The sequence below is a fragment of the Loxodonta africana genome, chromosome 1, assembly GCF_030014295.1.
Source record: "Loxodonta africana isolate mLoxAfr1 chromosome 1, mLoxAfr1.hap2, whole genome shotgun sequence".
Taxonomy (NCBI): domain Eukaryota; kingdom Metazoa; phylum Chordata; class Mammalia; order Proboscidea; family Elephantidae; genus Loxodonta; species Loxodonta africana.
In genome coordinates, this window is record NC_087342.1 from 75,135,533 (window position 1) to 75,155,958 (window position 20,426).

Below are 20,426 nucleotides of genomic sequence, written 5' to 3' on the forward strand. Positions count from 1 at the left end.
CAGATTTGTTCCTTCTTTTGGCAGTCCATGGTATATTCAATATTCTTCGCCAACACCACAATTCAAAGGCATCAGCTCTTCTTCAGTCTTCCTTATTCATTGTCCAGCTTTCACATGAATACGATATGATTGAAAATACCATGCCTTGGGTCAGACGAACCTTTGCTTTGCAACACTTTGATGAGGTCCTTTGCAGCAGATTTGCCCAATGCAGTGCATCTTTAGACTTCTTGACTGCTGCTTCCGTGGCTGTTGTTTGTGGATCCAAGTAAAATGAAACCCTTGACAACTTCAATCTTTTCTCCGTTTATCATGATTTTGCTCATTGGTCCAGTTGTGAGGATTTTTGTTTTCTTTATATTGAAGTGTAATCCATACTGAAGGCTGTGGCCTTTGATCTTCCTTAGTAAGTGCTTCAAGTCCTCCTCATTTTCAGCAAGCAAGGTTGTGTCATCTGCATAATGCAGGTTGTTAATGAGTCTTCCTCCAATCCTGATGTCCTATTCTTCTTCGTATAGTCCAGCTTGTCATATTATTTGTTCAGCATGCAGGTTAAATAGGTATGGTGAAAGAATACCACCCTGACACACACCTTTCCTGACTTTAAACCAATCAGTATCCCCTTGTTCTCTCCGAACAACTGCCTCTTGATCCATGTAAAGGTTGCTCATAAGCACAATTAAGTGCTCTGGAATTCCCATTCTTCACGGTATTATCCATAGATTGCTATGTTCCACACAGTCGAATGCCTTTGCATAGTCAATAAAACACAGGTAAACATCCTTCTGGTATTCTGTGCTTTCAGCCAGGATCCATCTGACATCAGCAATGATAGCCCTGGTTCCACGTCCTCTTCTGAATCCAGCCTGAATTTCTGACAGTTCCCTGTCGATATACTGCTGCAGCCGTTTTTGAATGATCTTCAGCAAAATTTTGCTTGCATGTGATATTAACGATATTGTTCTATAATTTCCGCGTTCAGGTGGATCACCTTTCTTGGGAATAGGCATAAATATGGATCTCTTCCAGTCAGTTGGCCAGGAAGCTGTCTTCCATATGTCTTGGCATAGATGAATGAGCACCTCCAGCGCTGCATCGGTTTGTTGAAACATCTCAATTGATATTCCATCAATTCCTGGAGCCTTGTTTTTCCCCAATGCCTTCTGAGCAGCTTGGGCTTCTTCCTTCAGTACCATCGGTTCCTGATCGTATGCCACCTCTTGAAATGGTTGAATATCAACTAATTCTTTTTGGTATAATGAATCTGTGTATTCCTTCCATCTTCTTTTGATGTTTCCTGCATCCTTTAATATTTTCCCCATGGAAACCTATACTATTGCAACTCGAGGCTTGAATTTTTTCTTCAGTTCTTTCACCTTGAGAAATGCCGAGTGAGTTCTTCCCTTTTGGTTTTCCATCTCCAGCTCTTTGCATATGCCATTATAATACTTTACTTTGTCTTCTCAAATCGCCCTTTCAAATCTTCTGTTCAGTGCTTTTACTTCATCAATTCTTCCTTTTGCTTTAGCTGCTCGACACTCAAGAGCAAGTTTCAGAGTCTCCTCTGACATCCACCTTGGTCTTTTCTTTCTTTCCTGTCTTTTCAGTGACCTCTTGCTTTCTTCATGGATGATGTCCTTGATGTCATTCCACAACTCGTGTGGTCTGTGGTCACTAGTGTTTAATGCGTCTCATCTATTCTTGAGATGGTCTCTAAATTCAGGTGGGATATACTTAAAGTCATATTTTGGATCTCGTGGACTTGCTCTGATTTTCTTCAGTTTCAGCTTGAACGTGCATATGAGCAATTGATGGTCTATTCCAAGTCACCCCCTGGCCTTGTTCTGACTGATGATATTGAGCTTTTCCGTTGTCTCTTTCCACAGATGTCATCAGTTTGATTTTGGTGTGTTCCATCTGTCGAGGTCCACGTTCATAGTCGCCATTTATGTTGGTGAAATGAGGTATTTGTGATGAAGAAGTCGTTGTTCTTGCAAAATTCTATCATTCGATCTCAGGCATTGTTTCTATCCCCAAGGCCATGTTTCCAACTACTGACCCTTCTCCTTTGTTTCCAATTTTTGCAGTCCAATCCCCAGTAATTATCAATGAATCTTGATTGCATATTCGATCAATTTCAGAGTGAGCAGCTGAAAAAAATCTTCTACTTCTTCATCTTTGGCTCTAGTGGTTGGTGCATGAATTTGAATAAGAGTCGTATTAACTGGTCTTCCTTGTAGGCATATGGATATTATCCTATCACTGACAGCATTGTACTTCAGGATAGGTTTTGAAACGTTCTTCTTGACGATAAATGCAACCCCATTCCTCTCCAAGTTGTCATTTCCAGCACAGTAGACTATATGATTCTCCGATTCAAAATGGCCAATACCAGTCCATTTCAGCTCATTACTGCCCAGGATATCGATGTTTATGCATTCCATTTCATTTTTGATGATTTCCAATTTCGCTAGATTCGTACTTCATACATTCCAGGTTCTGATTATTAATGAATGTTTGCAGCTATTTCTTCTCATTTTGAGATGTGCCACATCAGCAAATGAAGGTCCCGGAAGCTTTAGTCCACCCACGTCATTAAGGTCCACTCTACTTTGAGGAGGCAGCTCTTCCCCAGTCATCTTTGAGTGCCTTCCAATCTGGGGGGCTCAACTTCTAGCACTATTTCATACAATGTTCTGCTGCTATTCATAAGGTTTTCACTGGCTAATGGTTTTCAGAAGTAGACTGCTGGGTCCTTCTTCCTAATCTGTCTTAGTTTGGAAGCTCAGCTGAAACCTGTCCTCCATGGGTGACCCTGCTGGTATCTGAATACCAGTGGTATAGCTTCCAGCATCACAGCAACACACAAGCCCCCACAGTACAACAAACTGACAGACACGTGGGGGGAGAGAGAGTAGTAGGAGCAAACAAATCGAGTGGAGGATTGTTAGGCCTGTCAAAGTGTAAAAATAAGGAGAATTTTCTAAGAAGAAAAATGATAGTTGCATTGCAGAGTAGGTAACAAAAACAACAACCCAAGTTGGGATATCATTGGGAAGTGCTCCAAATTCTGAAGAAGAGAAGTGTTTCTATGCATGAGGGGTGGGGACCACGCGTGGGATACTAAACCTCTTGCTGTCAATTTGATTCAGACTCATGGTGACCCTACAGGACAGAGTAGAACTGCCCCATAGGATTTCCAAGGAGGGGGCTGGTGGAATTCTAAGAGCTGACCTTTTGGCTAGCAGCAGAGTTCTTAACTAGTGCGCCACCCAGTCTCCATCAGATACATATGAAGTGCAAATAAAACCTTCATGTCAGTTATTGATCACAGATTTTTGGGTGACAAATGGCATACATAAACATTTTTCGGTGACTATTCTCACCTTCCCCTTTATGGAACATTCTTATCACTTGCTTATGAATAAGCCATAACGTTGTCATGTATCAGGAACAAGTGTTCTTTCTGAGAGCAATAATATTTTTGTCATAATATCACTACATAGTTGTTCACTTAAGGTGGGGCTCACATATTTTAAAAGCAGAAGAAAAAAGGGATAAAGCACAAAGGGAAGTTTCAATTCAAACCTGTGTCCATCACAGTCATGGCGGTAATCTCAGTTTTAAGGTGATCTTTCACATATGCCCCTTCTGATGATGGATCTTCACAGAGGTTTCTTGACACCATTATAAGAGTGTTTTCTTTTCCCTGGAGCCCTGGTGGTGCAGTGGTTAAGAGTTTGGCTGCTAACTACATGATCAGCAGTTCCAATCCAACAGATGCTCCTTGGAAACCCCTTCGGGCAGTTGTACTCTGTTCGTAGGGTTGCTATGGCTTGGAATTCACGGAACAGCAATGGGTTTGGGTGTTTTTTGTTTTCTTTTGCATGGATGTACTCTATGGATGTTTACTTCTGTATCTATAATATCCTATACAGACCCCTTGCGTTACCATGCCATAACTCATATACTCTGCTTCTGTGATCTTCTGATTGGGGGCACATACAGAGTAAGACCACATTTAGAGGAATAACTTGACATTTCCGAAACATTAACTCAAGGTTTGAAACTAGATTTCCCTACAAATTTGTTTAGGAATTTTTTTTTTTTTATGTTGGTGGGAAAATAGGAGTCGGATTAGAAACCTTAAAAAAGTAGTGTATATGATTAAGATAATTAACCCAACCAGTAAGAAAGAACACAGCTAAGTTCCAATATTATTAGGTAACTAAAAAAAATTAAGAAAAGGAATATCAGGCATAGGAGGCACTGAATGAAGTTAAGTAGCTTTTTGGTGAAATTTTCTGATATGTTGTTGCATTTCTCCCTGTAGTGTTTATTCGCAATGGCATGGGCTAATACTAAACAAAATCCTTAAAATTCAGTAACGTGCATGAGGTCTCATTCCTTGATCTTCGGAGGAGTTGTCTACTTCAGATATAGTCTGCTTCTGGCCACTGAGACCCTTGGATATAATCTTTAAGGCCCCAGAAGGATGGTGTACCCAAAGAGGTGTTTTTGGCTTTCTTAAATTGAGATAAAGAGATCCAAGGTTTAATTTTTGGAGTTTGGTTGTACATGGAATGGTGGGGAGAACTAACTATGGTCCTTTTCATAAGTACAATATGGTAAAATATAATGAAATATTATGGTGAAGCATTTTCAGGGAATTAGCAAAGTGAAATTTACTTGCAAATGACAAACTTCAAAATGGCTATGGATGACTTTAATAATACTTCTAAAAAGTGATGGACATGATGGAAATTAAGCATATAACTAATATAGAATTAAACAATGTCAATTCAAAAAAATCTTTAGATGAAAATATTGTTAAATGTAATGAATCACCTGAATTTCAAAGAGCTTTAGATATATAATCATCTTGGAACATAATATTAGATAGTTAGGCTATACCAAGATTACTAAGTTTTTTAACATCTGAATAGTCACAAAAAATTTCCTGAATAAACAATGTGAATTTCTCAGTTGAAACCCTTTCATGACATGTGGGATAGAACCTATCCATAAATATTTTCAGGATCTCAGGTTACTTGGGAAGGTACTCTTCCCACTGAAAGTATTTGCTGCCGTCCAGTGGGGGCTTGATTAACGTTGAAAATAGGAAAGAAAAGTTCTTTGGTGAACATTCACTACAGTAGGAGGCTTAGGTAAGAGGCAGTTCTACCACAAAGTGTGATTGGGTCATACTTCCTGGCTTTTGTACAGCTTCATAAGTCTTCCAAGAACATTTATGGCCTTTTTTGGTCAGCTTTAGAGCGTCTTGGCAGCTTTAGATTTTGCGTGTGTGTCATATTTGAAAAACCAATGCAACCAAAAGGACTTTTCTCATTTTAGAAAAGTGTTACTTTTGGGGGACATGTGTTACTCACAAATGATGTATCAAAATTTGTAATTCAAAACCTAAATTCAGAAGGACTTCTTGATTCAACATGCCTTCCACTACTGAAAACACAAGGCATCAAAATTTTTTCCAAAGGATAAAGTAATAGGATCTTGATGATATCAGATTTAAAAGAAGCAGTAACTACAACTAAGTCAGAAATTGAAATTATAAAATTATGACATAAACTTTAACTCAGGTCAAATGTGCTAATGTTCTCAGTAGGACAATATATTTCATGTAATTCATAACATATTTCATAAAATTCTTAAGCATTTTTCTCTATGAAATGGAAACAAATCTTTTCTGGCTTTCTATGAGACTTAAAAATAGTCAGGATATTCAAATTACCATATTCAGGAGTTTATTGTGTTACAACTCTTGCTTTTAAGGCAGATTGCACTACAAGAAAATTATATCTACAACCCAGTAAACAAGGAAATTTTTTTTTTTTTAACAATGAGAAACTCGTTTCTTTGTTTTCTATTTTATTTGATATTCATTTTTTTTTTAATTCTCAAGGGGAGACAGGGCCAAGATGGCTGACTAAGTAGACGCTACCTCGGATCCCTCTTGCAACAAAGACTCAGAAAAATAAGTGAATCGATCACATACATGACAATCTACGAACCCTGACCATCAAACACAGATCTAAAGAGTTGACCTGAGTGACAGAGACTGAGAACTAACAACCAAGGGGAAGCAGCCACCTTTTTCAGAGCCTGGAGCCAGCGTCCCAGTCACAAAACCTTGGTGCCGGCTTTGGACTGGGCGCAGGGGAGCTGAGCACAGCACCCTAAGAGGGCGCAAAATCAGAGTGAAGCCCTGGACCCCTGAACTGACTTCCGGGGAAGGCCAGCCAGTGCACGCAGGCAGCACAGGGACGCCGCTGACAAGAGGAGAAGTCACCGGGAGGCACCGCCTGGTTTTGGAGCCGGGAGTGCAGCGTCCCAGCCGGGGAATCTTGGCGCTGGGCTTTGGACTGGGAGCGGAGGAACTAACCTCAGCTTCTGAGACAGCGCAAGCACGGGATGCGGGCCTGACCCTCGGGGGCAATCTCTACCCACCCAGCGCACACAGTCCACGCGCCCCTAGGGAATCTCAGATAAAACAGTCATCCCAAGCAGGATAAGTAACTTTGTCTATATTCTGGGGTGCTACTCTCTCCTGTTTCTCTGAACCCTCCCCTCCCCTTCCCAGGAAGCTTCATTAACATTGGAATTTCCTGAGCCAGAGGGAGAACTGCTCCACGGTTTTTCCTTTTTTCTTTTCCTTTTTTTTTTTTTTTTGGGTCTTTTCCTAACCCATTCTTCTGGCCTGAGAGAAGCAACCAAAAAAACCCAGGGACCAAAAATCCTTCCCTAATTGGACTAAAAACACAGAACCAGCTCCAGCCAAGCATATGTGATCCACAGTCTTGGGCTTTCATCCCTACAGGGAACAAGGTGGCTATTATAATGCAAGGGCATTTCTGATAGGGATATGACTGCATTTGTTTAGCGGATTTACTGGAAAGACAAGTTTCCCAGGTCTGATATCTCTGCATATTCAACAGAACCCTCATTGACCCACAACAGGGAACTGAGGGCTGAAGCTCCCCCCAGACCAGCTAGCCTCCTGCCTTAGGGGTCTAAGGAGGGTGACACCTACCAATCTGTAGAGGTACTTGCTTTGGCGGCCTAAAGTCTGGTGCACACAACTATCACCACTGCTTCTCTAGGTGGACCCAAAATTTTTAAGAATAGTGAATGGACTCAGGCTTATATATCTGGTAACAGCCCAAGCCAGCTGGTAATAGGACAGTGAGTCAAGGGCTACAACAATCAAGACAGCTCAATCTAGTAGCCCATCTACGTATATTGAAAGAAAACAAAACAAGAGAAGACTCAGTAAGCAAATATAGAATAAATCACTACAATATCTTAGTGATGGCTCGGAGACGGCAGTCAATATCAAACCACATAAAGAAGCAGACCATGACTGCTTCTACAACTCCCCAAACTAAAGAATCAAAATCTTTCCCAAATGAAGATACAATCCTGGAATTGCCAGATACAGAATATAAAAAACTAATTTACAGAATGCTTCAAGACATCAGGGATGACCTCAGAAATGAAAGAAGGCAATCTACAGAAAAAGCCAAGGAACACACTGATAAAGCAGTTGAAGAACTCAAAAAGATTATTCAAGAATATAGAGGAAAAATTAATAAGTTGCAAAAATCCATAGAGAGAGAGCATGTAGAAATCCAAAAGATTAACAATAAAATTACAGAATTAGACAACGCAATAGGAAGTTAGAGGAGCAGACTCCAGCAATTAGAATGCAGAGTGGGAGATCTGGAGGACCAGGGAATTAACACCAATATAGCTGAAAAAAAATCAGATAAAAGAATTTAAAAAAATGAAGAAACCTTAAGAATCATGTGGGACTCTATCAAGAAGGCTAACTTGTGCGTGATTGGAGTCCCAGAAGAGGGAGGGACGACAGAAAACACAGAGAGATCTATTGGCAGAAAACTTCCCTGACATCATGAGAGACGAAATGATATCTATCCAAGATGCTCATCGAACCCCATTTAAGACTGATCCAAAAAGAAAATCACCAAGACATATTATCATCAAACTTGCCAAAACCAAAGATAAAGAGAAAATTTTAAAAGCAGCCAGGGATAAAACAAAGGTCTCCACCAAGGGAGAATCAATAAGAATAAATTCAGACTGCTTAGCAGAAACCATGCAGGCAAGAAGGCAATTGGATGACATATACAGAGCACTGAAGGAGAAAAACTGCCAGCCAAGGATCATATATCCAGCAAAACTCTCTCTGAAATATGAAGGAGAAATTAAGATATTTACAGAAAAACACAAGCTTAGAGAATTTGCAAAAACCAAACCAAAGCTACAAGAAATACTAAAGGAAATTGTTTGGTCAGAAAACCAATAATATCAAGATACCAGCACAACACAAGGTCACAGAACAGAGCATCCTGATACCAACTCAAATAGGGAAATCACAAAAACAAATTAAGATTAATTAAATAAAAAAAAAAAAAACGCTCAAAACAGGGAATCATTGAAGTCAATATGTAAAAGATCACAATAATTAAAAAGAGGGACTAAATACAGGTGGCACAGATCTGCCATATGAAGAGGGATACAAGGCGATATAGGACAATACAAGTTAGGTTTTTACTTAGAAAAATAGGGGTAAATATTAAGGTAGCCACAAAGAGGTATAACAACTCCATAACTCAAAATAAAAAGCAAGAAAAACGTAACGACTCAGCAAACATTAAGTCAAATACTATGAAAATGAGGAACACACAATTTACAAAGAAAAACGTCTCAGCACAAAAAATTAAATGGAAAAATGAAATTGTCAACAACACACATAAAAAGGCATCAAAATGACAGCACTAAACACATGCTTATCTATAATTACACTGAATGTAAATGGACTAAACGCACCCGTAAAGAGACAGAGAGTCTCAGACTGGATAAAGAAACACGATCCGTCTATATGCTACCTACAAGAGACGCACCTTAGACTTAGAGACACAAACAAACTAAAACTCAAAGGATGGAAAAAAATATATCAAGCAAACAATAAGCAAAAAAGAAGAGGAGTAGCAATATTAATTTCTGACAAAATAGACTTTAAAGTTAAATCCACCACAGAAGATAAAGAAGGACACTACGTAATGTTAAAATGGACAATTGACCAGGAAGATATAACCATATTAAATATTTATGCCCCCAATGACAGGGCTGCAAGATACATAAAACAAATTCTAACAGAACTGAAAAGTGAGATAGACACCTCCACAATTATAGTAGGAGACTTCAACACACCACTTTCGGAGAAGGACAGGACATCCAGTAAGAAGCTCAATGGATACACGGAAGACCTAATTACTGCAATGAACCAACTTGACCTCATTGACTTATAAAGAACTCTCCACCCAACTGCTGCAAAGTATACTTTTTTTCCTAGCACACATGGAACATTCTCTAGAATAGACCACATATTAGGTCATAAAACAAACCTTTGCAGAATCCAAAACATCAAAATATTACAAAGCATCTTCTCAGACCACAAGGCCATAAAAGTGGAAATCAATAACAGAAAAATTAAGGAAAAGAAATCAAACACTTGGAAACTGAACAATACTCTGCTGAAAAAAGACTGGGTTATAGAAGACATCAAGGAGGGAATAAAGAAATTCATAGAATGCAACGAGAATGAAAATAGTTCCTATCAAAACCTCTGGGACACAGCAAAAGCAGTGCTCAGAGGCCAATTCATATCGATAAATGCACACATACAAAAAGAAGAAAGAGCCAAAAGCAGAGAACTGTCCCTACAACTTGAACAAATAGAAAGTGAGCAACAAAAGAATCCATCAGGCACCAGAAGAAAACAAATAATAAAAATGAGAGCTGAACTAAATGAATTAGAGAACAGAAAAACAATTAAAAGAATTAACAAAGCCAAAAGCTGGTTCTTTGAAAAAATTAACAAAATTGATAAACCATTGGCTAGACTGACTAGAGAAATACAGGAAAGGAAACAAATAACCTGAATAAGAAACGAGATGGGCCACATCACAACAGACCCAACTGGAATTAAAAGAATTATATCAGATTATTATGAAAAATTGTAGTCCAACAAATTTGCAAACCTAGAAGAAATGGATGAATTCCTGGAAAAACACTACCTACCTAAACTAACACATTCAGAAGTAGAACAACTAAATAGACCCATAACAAAAAAAGAGATTGAAACGGTAATCCAAAAACTCCCAACAAAAAAAAAAAGCCCTGGCCCGGATGGCTTTACTGCAGAGTTCTACCAAACTTTCAGAGAAGAGTTAACACCACTACTACTAAAGGTATTTCAAAGCATAGAAAATGACGGAATACTGCCTAACTCATTCTATGAAGCCACCATGTCCCTGATACCAAAACCAAGTAAAGACATCACAAAAAAAGAAAATTACAGACCTATATCCCTCATGAACATAAATGCAAAAATCCTCAACAAAATTCTACCCAATAGAATTCAACAACATATCAAAAAAATAATCCACCAAGACCAAGTGGGATTTATACCACGTATGCGGTTTTTTTTTTTTATGCAAGGCTGGTTTAATATTAGAAAAACCATTAATGTAATCCACCATATTAATAAAACAAAAGACAAAAACCACATGATCTTATCAATTGATGCAGAAAAGGCATTTGACAAAGGCCAACACCCATTTATGATAAAACCTCTCACCAAAATAGGAATCGAAGGAAAATTCCTCGACATAATAAAGGGCATCTGTACAATTTTTTTTTTTTTTTTTATACAAAGCCAACAGTCAACATCACCCTAAATGGAGAGAGCCTGAAAGCATTTCCCTTGAGAACGGGAAACAGACAAGGATGCCCTTTATCACCGCTCTTATTCAACATTGTGCTAGAGGTCCTAGCCACAGCAATTAGGCTAGACAAAGAAATAACGGGCATTTGAATTGGCAAGGAGGAAGTAAAATTATCTCTGTTTGCAGATGACATGATCTTATACCCAGAAAACCCTAAGGAATCCTCCAGAAAACTACTGAAACTAATAGAAGAGTTTGGCAGAGTCTCAGGTTATAAGATAAACGTAAAAAAATCACTTGAATTCCTCTACATCAACAAAAAGAACATCGAAGAGGAAATAACCAAATCAATACCATTCACAGTAGCCCCCAAGAAGATTAAATACTTAGGAATAAATCTTACCAAAGATGTAAAAGAGCTATATAAAGAACACTACAAAGTACTACTACAAGAAACTAAAAAGGACCTACTTAAGTGGGAAAAAATACCTTGCTCATGGGTAGGAAGACTTAACATAGTAAGAATGTCTATTCTACCAAAAGCCATCTATACGTACAATGCACTTCCGATCCAAATTCCAATGTCATTTTTTAATGTGATGGAGAAACAAATCACCAACTTCATATGGAAGGGAAACAAGCCTCGGATAAGTAAAGCATTACTGAAAAAGAAGAAGAAAGTGGGAGGCCTCACTCTACCTGATTTTAGAACCTATTATACAGCCACCGTAGTCAAAAGGGCCTGGTACTGGTACAAAAACAGGCACATAGACCAATGGAACAGAATTCAGAACCCAGATATAAATCCATCCATATATGAGCAGCTGATATTTGACAAAGGCCCAGTGTCAGTTAATTGGGGAAAAGATAGTCTTTTTAACAAATGGTGCTGGCATAACTGGATATCCATTTGCAAAAACATGAAACAGGACCCATACCTCACACCATGCACAAAAACTAACTCCAAGTGGACCAAAGACCTAAACATAAAGACTAAAATGATAACGATCATGGAAGAAAAATAGGGACAACGTTAGGAGCCCTAATACAAGGCATAAACAGAATACAAAACATTACCCAAAATGACGAAGAGAGACCAGATAACTGGGAGCTCCTAAAAATCAAACGTCTATGCTCATCTAAAGACTTCGCCAAAAGAGTAAAAAGACCACCTGCAGATTGGGAAAAAAATTTCACCTATGACATCTCTGACCAGCACCTGATCTCTAAAATCTATATAATTCTGTTAAAACTCAACCACAAAAAGACAAACAACCCAATCAAGAAGTGGACAAAGGATATGAACACGCACTTCACTAAAGAAGATATTCAGGCAGCTAACAGATACATGAGAAAATGCTCTCGATCATTAGCCATTAGAGAAATGCAAGCTAAAACTAAGATGAGATTCCATCTCACTCCAACAAGGCTGGCATTAATTCAAAAAACACAAAATAATAAATGTTCGAGAGGCTGCGGAGAGATTGGAACTCTTATACACTACTGGTGGGAATATAAAATGGTACAACCACTTTGGAAATCTATCTAGCGTTTTCTTCAAAAGTTATAAATAGAGCTACCATACATCCCAGAAATCCCACTCCTCGGAATATACCCTAGAGAAATAAGAGCCTTCACATGAACAGATATATGCACACCCATGTTTATTGCAGCTCTGTTTACAATAGCAAAAAGCTGGAAGCAACCAAGCTGTCCATCAACCGATGAATGGTTAAATAAATTGTGGTATATTCACACAATGGAATACTACACATCGATAAAGACCAGTGATGAATGGGTGAAACATTTCATGACATGGAGGAACCTAGAAGGCATTATGGTGAGCGAAATGAGTCAGAGGCAAAAGGACAAATATTGTATAAGACCACTATTCTAAGACCTTGAGAAACAGTATAAACTGAGAAGAACAGATACTTTTGTGGTTACGAGGTGGGGAGGGAGGGAGGGTGGGAGAGGGTTATTTACTGATTAGCTAGTAGATAAGAACTACTTTATGTGAAGGGAAGGACAATACTCAATACAGGGAAGGTCAGCTCAACTGGACTGGACCGAAAGCAAAGAAGTTTCCGGGATAAACTGGATGCTCCAAAGGTCAGCGGAGCAATGGCGGGGGTTTGGGGACTATGGCTTAAGGGGACTTCTAAGTCAATTGGCAAAATAATTCTCTTATGAAAACATTCTGCATCCCACTTTGAAATGTGGTGTCTGGGGTCCTAAATGCTAACAAGCAGCCATCTAAGATGCATCAATTGGTCTCAACCCACCTCCATCAAAGGAGAATGAAGAACACCAAGGTCACATGATAACTATGAGCCCAAGAGACAGAAAGGGCCACATGAACCAGAGACTTACATCATCCTGAGACCAGAAGAACTAGATGGTGCCTGGCCACAACCGATGACTGCCCTGACAGGGAGCACAAAAGAGAACCCCTGAGGGAGCAGGAGAACAGTGGGATGCAGAACCCAAATTCTCATAAAAAGACCAGACTTAATGGTCTGATTGAGACTAGAGGAATCCCGGCGGTCATGGTCCCCAAACCTTCTGTTGGCCCAGGACAGGAACGATTCCCATTCCCGAAGACAACTCATCAGACATGGAAGGGACTGGAGAATGGGTAGAAGAGAGATGCTGATGAAGAGTGAGCTACTTGTATCAGGTGGACACTTGAGACTGTGTTGGCATCTTCTGTCTGGAGGGGAGATGGGAGGGTAGAGAGGATTAGAAACTGGCAAAATTGCCACGAAAGGAGAGACTGGAAGGGCTGACTCATTACTCATTAGGGGGAGAGTAAGTGGGAGTAAGGTGTATATAAGGTTATATGTGACTGACTGACTTGATTTGTAAACATTCACTTAAAGCTGAATAAAAACTATAATAAAAAAAAGAAAGAAAATACGAGGGGAAAAAGAATTCTCATGGATTAACTCATCAAACTTTAGCTGCAGCAGTATAAAAACCCAGACTACATCAAACAAATTCCTTCTTTAAGAAAACTTTCAAATTTCTTGCCTTTGGGATGTATTTCTCATTTTACAATCCTTCAGTACACAAACACAAACCCTCAAAACACAAAAATATATACTTCTTTCTGTGGCATACTAGCTTTCTATTTGACCTTCTTTCAACATTCTATAATGCTGAACAATCATCTAAATTCTTTTTCCATCCTTACCTCTTTTTCATCTCGGTAATTTTCTACACCTTCCCTCTAGCCTTCTACAACTTTCTATATCCATCCAAATTCTTTTACTAAAACACATTTCATATATTTAATCTAGCCTTAGTTACTTAAGGAAATGTTGGAAACTGCTTTTAAATTCACTTACAACAAAACGTAAAAAATTCTGCAGAGCAAGTTCCTTTTCATTAATTCTTGGGAATATTAAAAATATTAGGATTACTCAATTTCTGTAGGTGCTCATTTATCTTCAAACCAATCAAAGTAAGTTCTTTGAAGAAATATTATAATCTAATTTAGTAATACCATATGGAGGTTGGGAATTATTGTATTTTCATAGTGTTGTCTTTGGCATGCAGTGTAGGATCTTTAGAGAAATAATTTGTCCTTTTTTAAGGATTTGCTACACCAATTAAAATAACTTATTTTATTTTCAGGTGTGTTTTTAAACAGAGCCATTGATACCAAAGTTCCTTAGGATAGTTATTAAAAGCCTAGATTATGAAACAGGAGTAAGAGAGAAATGAGCTGAAATTTGAGAAAGCCCTATGAAAAAACTTTAAAGTGTTCAAGAGGAAACATGTCACTTTGAGGACGAAGGTGCACCTGACTGAAGCCATGTTCTTTTCAATTGCCTCATATGCATGTTTAGTTGGATGGATTTTATTCAGATATTTTGACTAAAGCTGATAATTAAACAAAAGGTTGCCCAGAGGAAAGAAAAGACAAGTGCAAGTAGGAACTCATTTCCCCAAAGTGATCACTGAAATTCTAAATTAGTGTATTAGGACAGATTTTAAAAGGCACTTGAAAGAGAGGTTTGTTGCCTGGTTTCATTGAAAAGAAAGTAAGTTCAGTCAGCTTAGTTATCAGAACCAAAAGGAGGAGCAGCTGGCAATTCAACAGAGGGGAGTAGGAGTTGAAATTTAACTCTGCAATTTTTTATTCTGTTTAGTAACTTAGAGACAGTGTCTTGCAAGAAAGTAAAACCAAAAAACAAAAACTGTCTAGAGGGAGCTCAAATAAAAATCCAAATACAAACTTTGACTTGCAAGAATCAAAACGACAAGAACAAAAAACTAAACAAGAACCCAACAAACAATAAAAACTTCAAGAACCAGAAGAAACCTACACTAAAACTCAAAAAACTTTGATCCAAGAAAGCAGAGCTCGTTTTCAAGAAGTTATTAAGCAGACTCTGAGAAATCATGGCATTGGAGACCAGGGTCTGGGTCCTCAGCATCTCAGTTGCCTAAAAGATAATGCACCATCAAATCCCACTTGTGACACCAGATAAGTAAAAGTGCAAGCTAACGAGAACTCTGTAAGGAGAGAAATGATAGACTTTACTGTAGAATAGAAAACAACCAAAGCAACAGCCCAGTTTGGAGGCAGCACTGAGAAGTGCCCCCATGTTGCAGTAGCACTGGGAGGTGCTCCAAACTCTGAAAAGGGAGGAAGGTTTTTATACCTGAGGGCTGGGTGTTACACATGTGTTACATATGAGTCACAAGTAAAGTTTTCACAAGCTCAGTTAATCATCATGGACTTTCTGTGAGCAAACTGTGTACATAAACAGCTTTCTAGGGAGCATATGGACATTACCTTGCTGGAACATTCTATTGCTTGCTTATTCATGAACTACGACTTTGTCATACATCAGTTACAGGTGTTCTTTTTGAGAACAAAACATATTTCTCATAGTATGACTACATGGTTGTTCACTCCAGAGGTAGAGGGTACACATATGCTGAAAGAAGAGGACAAAGGGGACATAAGACAAAGGGAAGTTTGGATTCAAATCTGTGTCAGTTACACTCTGCCTTCTTCACCTTGGGTTCCCTATTGCCAGCTTTCCTGTCCCCTCCTGCCTTCTAGTCTTTGCCTCTGTGCTGTAGTCTTGTTTTGTTTCATGGGCCTGTCTAATCTTTGGCTGAAGGGTGAACCTCAGGCATGACTGCATTACTGAGCAGAAAGGATTTCGGGGGCCATACTCTCAGGGTTTCTCCAGTCTCTGTCAGGCCTGTAAGTCTGGTCTTTTTTGTGATTGACAATTTTCGTCTACATTTTTCTCCAGCTCTGTTCCAGACCCTCTATTGTGATCCCTGTCAGAACAGTCAGTGGTGGTAGCCAGGCATCATCTAGCTGTAGTGGACTCAGTCTGGTGGTAGATGTGGTTCGTTAGTCCTTGAGGCTAATCAGTCTTGTTTTAGTCTTCTTCATTCTTACTTGTTCCCAAAGGGGTGAGACCAGCGGTGTATCTTAGATGGCTGCTCACAGGCTTTTAAGACCCCAGATGCTAATACCCAAAGTAGAACATAGAAGATTTTCTTTATAAACTATGTTATGCCAATTTAGCTAGATGTAACCACAGACCATGGTTCCCACAGCCCTCAGCCCAGCAATTCAGTCCCTCAGGGAGTTTGGATTTATATGGAGCTTCCATGACCTTTTTACATGCCATTTTTGAAGGCCACTTTTATTCTGATAAAATGAGTGGATGATGGGTTTTAAGCAGTGAAGTAACTCCACATGACTATGTTTTTTAAAGCATCCTATTGCCAGTTCTGTGGAGAATGTTTTTTACAGGGTTTTTTACAGAGAGAAGAATAAATACTGGAGATTTGTTAAGTCCCTTTCCTTGTGCTGCATGTGAGCAATGACAATGGCTTGAAGGTGACATCCCCCCCAAAAAAGTCAAACTCATTGCTATGGAGTTGACTCAGCCAAGTAGCGACCCTATACGACAGAGCAGAACTGCCCCCAATAGAGTTTCCCAGGAGTGTTGGTGGATTCAAATTGCCAGCCTTTTGGTTAGCAGCCATAGCTCTTAACCTCTGCTCTACCAGGGTTCTGGGCATGACCTCGGGAGCCTAAAATTTATATAGGTGCCTTGCCAGAACTAGCGAAGCTGAATAAAGTCGAAGGGCTAGAGTCTATTTTTATACAAAAGTTTCTTAAGGGGTAGTAGTTAATGCTGGAATCCGTTTTGTGTGAACATTTAAAATCATTATGAAAAGCTCCAGAAAGAAATGAGAGACAGTACACACAGAAACTCATTGTTTCATCCTTTCCCATACCTAGGGGAGGGATGTTCCACCAAAGGTACTTTATCTTAGCCTACGAAGAGGATATGCTATAGGGAAATTATGCTCTTACAAAGCAGCGTATTGCAATTTCCTCGTGACTGACCTGACAACCCATTCCAAGTCGCTAAAGCAAGAGTGGATGTTCCCAGGTTGTTCCCAATGAAATATTCCCCTAGCAACTAAATGGTTACAGAGCCAGGGAAGACTCCTTAAACCAATCATGTATTCCCATATGATATGTTTCTGACCTTTGACAATAATGTAATTTTTCTCAATTTACTTCCTTCTGTAGTAGTATATTAGAGACTCCCTGATTGTGATTCAGTGGATTCTGTTAGTCTCTTGTGTCTGGTGCACACTGGCACATCTCTCATTGCAACGATCACCTTTGTATATGTTTAAGAAATATCTCTTTTCATCAGATTTGATTCTGGTGTCTTTTTCTCCAACGCCAGACAAGATGGTGGCTGTCAAGAGTAATAAGAAGTAGTCAGAGTCTGGAAATATTTTGAAGATAGAGAGAAGGGAAATTCCTGACAACCTGGATGTGAGATATGAGAGAGAGAATAAAATAAATGATGACTTCAAGGTCTTTTAGCCTGAAAGAGTGAAAAAATTGAGTTGCAATTAACGGAAATATGAAAGACTGTATATAGTAAGATTATTAGAGAAAAATGGGAGTTCAGTTTTATACATGCTAACTTTTAAATGCCTAGTATAAAACTTCCAAGTGGTAATGTCAAAGAATCAGTTGTATATACAAAATGTGAGGTTCATGGAGTGGTCTAGAACACAGATACACATTTGTGAGTTGTAGGCATATAAACCAAAAAACCAAACCCGTTTTCATCAAGTGGTTAAGGGTTTGTCTGCTAGCCAAAGGGTCACCAGTTCAAACCCACCAGTCACTCCATGGGAGAAAGATGTGGCAGTCTGCTTCCAGAAAGATGATAACCTTGGAAACCCTATGGGGCAGCTCTAATGTGTTGATGATTGAAAGCATGAGAATGGGTGAGATTACCAGGGAGGGAGTACATATAGAGAAAATGTTCAAGGACCAATCTGTGGAACATTCTCCTATAGAATGGGTGAGGAGAGGTGACACCAGCAAAGACTATTGAGAAGAATGAGGCAGTGAGGTAGAAAGGCAGTCAGGACAGCAGTGTCTTGGAAGTTGAAAAAAAAAAAAAGAAGTTTTAAGATAGTGTTTACTGACATTGAGAAGTTGTCTTATTTCCTTAGGGCTATTTTTTTTTTTTTTTTTTACTGTTACAGGAATACCACAATTGTTTTCTTTAAGAAGCAAAAGTGTATTTTCTCACAGTGTAGGAGTCTGGAAGTCCAAATTCAGGGCACAGCTCTAGGGGAATTCTTTCTTCCTGTTGGCCCTGGGGGAAGATCCTTGCCTCAGTTTCCATAGCCTCAGAGTTCCTGGGGTCCTTGTTGACCCTCACATGTGCTTCTGTCTTCCTCAGTTTGTCCTCCCTTGTCACAGGGCCTAATCTGTTCTTTTTGTATCTCAAAAGTCATTACACTTAAGACATACCCTACACTGATTATGGCCTCATTAACAGAACAAAGAAAACTGGTTCCCCAATGGGAATAAATTCCCAGGTATAGGGGTTTGGATTTCAACACAAAATTTAGGGGAACACAATTGAATCCTTAACAGAAGTCAAGGAAGAGAAGTTTCTGAAAAAGTGAGAGGAAGTCATTGGTAATCTTGACAAGAAGTTTCCATGAACTGGTGGTGTCAAAAACCGGAAAGTAGTGGATTTCAAAACTGGAGCTAGGAAATCTGGATAATGCTCTAGGGGATGTTTTTATAAAGCCATCTGAAAAACAAGGTAGTAGCTAGAGGGATATGTTGGGTCAAGAGAAACCTTGTTAAGTTAGGAGACAGCACATGTGAATAATCGTGGAAATAACACAATAGTCAGGAGACTATCCAGAGGTTTCCCGTGCTCATCTGACTTTGGCACCGTTCTAGATCTTGGAGATTCAGAAAAAGAAAAAAAAAATCTCTCTTCATGGACAGAAATTGTATCATGGACAGAAGCCAACTTGTAGGTTAAAAAAATGGAAATATGCATTACATTTGACTGTCCTTATTTAATAAGTAGAAACACCATGTTCAAGAATAGGAAAGCGCATTATAAGGGATGAATAAACACTCAGGTAGAGAAGATAATCAGGTAGAGAAAGTGCTTGACGGCGACACAGAGTCAGAGTGAGCTGGACCCTGAGAAAGGCACAAGGAAAACGACATGCTGAGATGCACAGCGGCCATCAGAGGCAGACCTCATCTCCAAAACCATCCCCACTCTTACCCTGGTTTTCTTCACTCAAATTTCTGTCTGAAGGCTTTATATCACTTGTTCCAAAAAACCGCCCCCCCCCCGCCCGCCCTTAGAGGGGGAACAAAGAGTGTATAGGTGTTACTACTGAGGATTAGGGAAATAAAGTCGACAATTGATCTAGATTTGATGTCACAGAGGTTATTTTCAACGTGCAGCTGGGTGTACAGTGAGGACAGCAAGATTTTTTTCTTAATCAGAAAACTTTTCCCCTTGGCCAGTACGGGGATTGAACCCGCGACCTTGGCGTTATTAGCACCACGCTCTAACCAACTGAGCTAACCGGCCACCTCAGGAAGAAAATTTTTTTATGTTCACACACTAGGAACATTTTTCACACCTTCTTCACTCATCCAAACGATACTTGCTTTTACATAATCTTAACTATAAATAAATGACACTCCTTTTTCAAGCTTCTCTGTATGTTTTTTATTTCCTCTTTCCTCACTCCCGCAGAAACAGGCACAAAATCTCTACCTCCAGCAGAGATGAATTCGCTTCTTTTTTATGGAAAATAAGAAATTCTGGAGCCGTCGATTTCATCCCAACAGAAACATTACTAGAGAGGGCTCCTTCAGCCTACCCCAGGAAGCAAACCTTTGAGAACGATTCAGACACCTCAGGAGAAGGACCTGGTTGATTTGGTCCCTGCTGACGTCCTGAGAATTCCCCTCCTGACAGGAAGGAACGTCCCGGTGGATCTTCCTTGCCTGTTCCGAAATCCTGGGCAGATGACCCTTCTCTGTGTTCGAGAAAACGCCCTGCAGCGTGGATCTCTGTGGGTCCATTTTGCGATTTTATTGTCATTCACCGCTCATGTCCCTCTTTCCTTTCCCTGAGGACGAGGACTGTGTTGTCTCGTTCTTTACTCCTCTAGGGTCCCAGGTGCCTGCACAGCATGGTGAGTTGGTCAATAATTTCAGTTCAAGGATTGGAAAAAGCGTACAGAATATCATCTCGGCTGATAATCAGGTTTTGGAAAAATAAACAAAGGCTCTAGATTTTG

General features: G+C 39.4%; 1 non-coding gene across 1 annotated transcript; it reads right to left on the reverse strand.

The window, feature by feature from the left end:
- Positions 1-19,634: 19,634 nt before the first annotated feature.
- Positions 19,635-19,708, reverse strand: TRNAI-AAU (transfer RNA isoleucine (anticodon AAU)). The gene has a single exon. It is a non-coding gene; the product is annotated as a tRNA-Ile (tRNA).
- Positions 19,709-20,426: the final 718 nt, after the last annotated feature.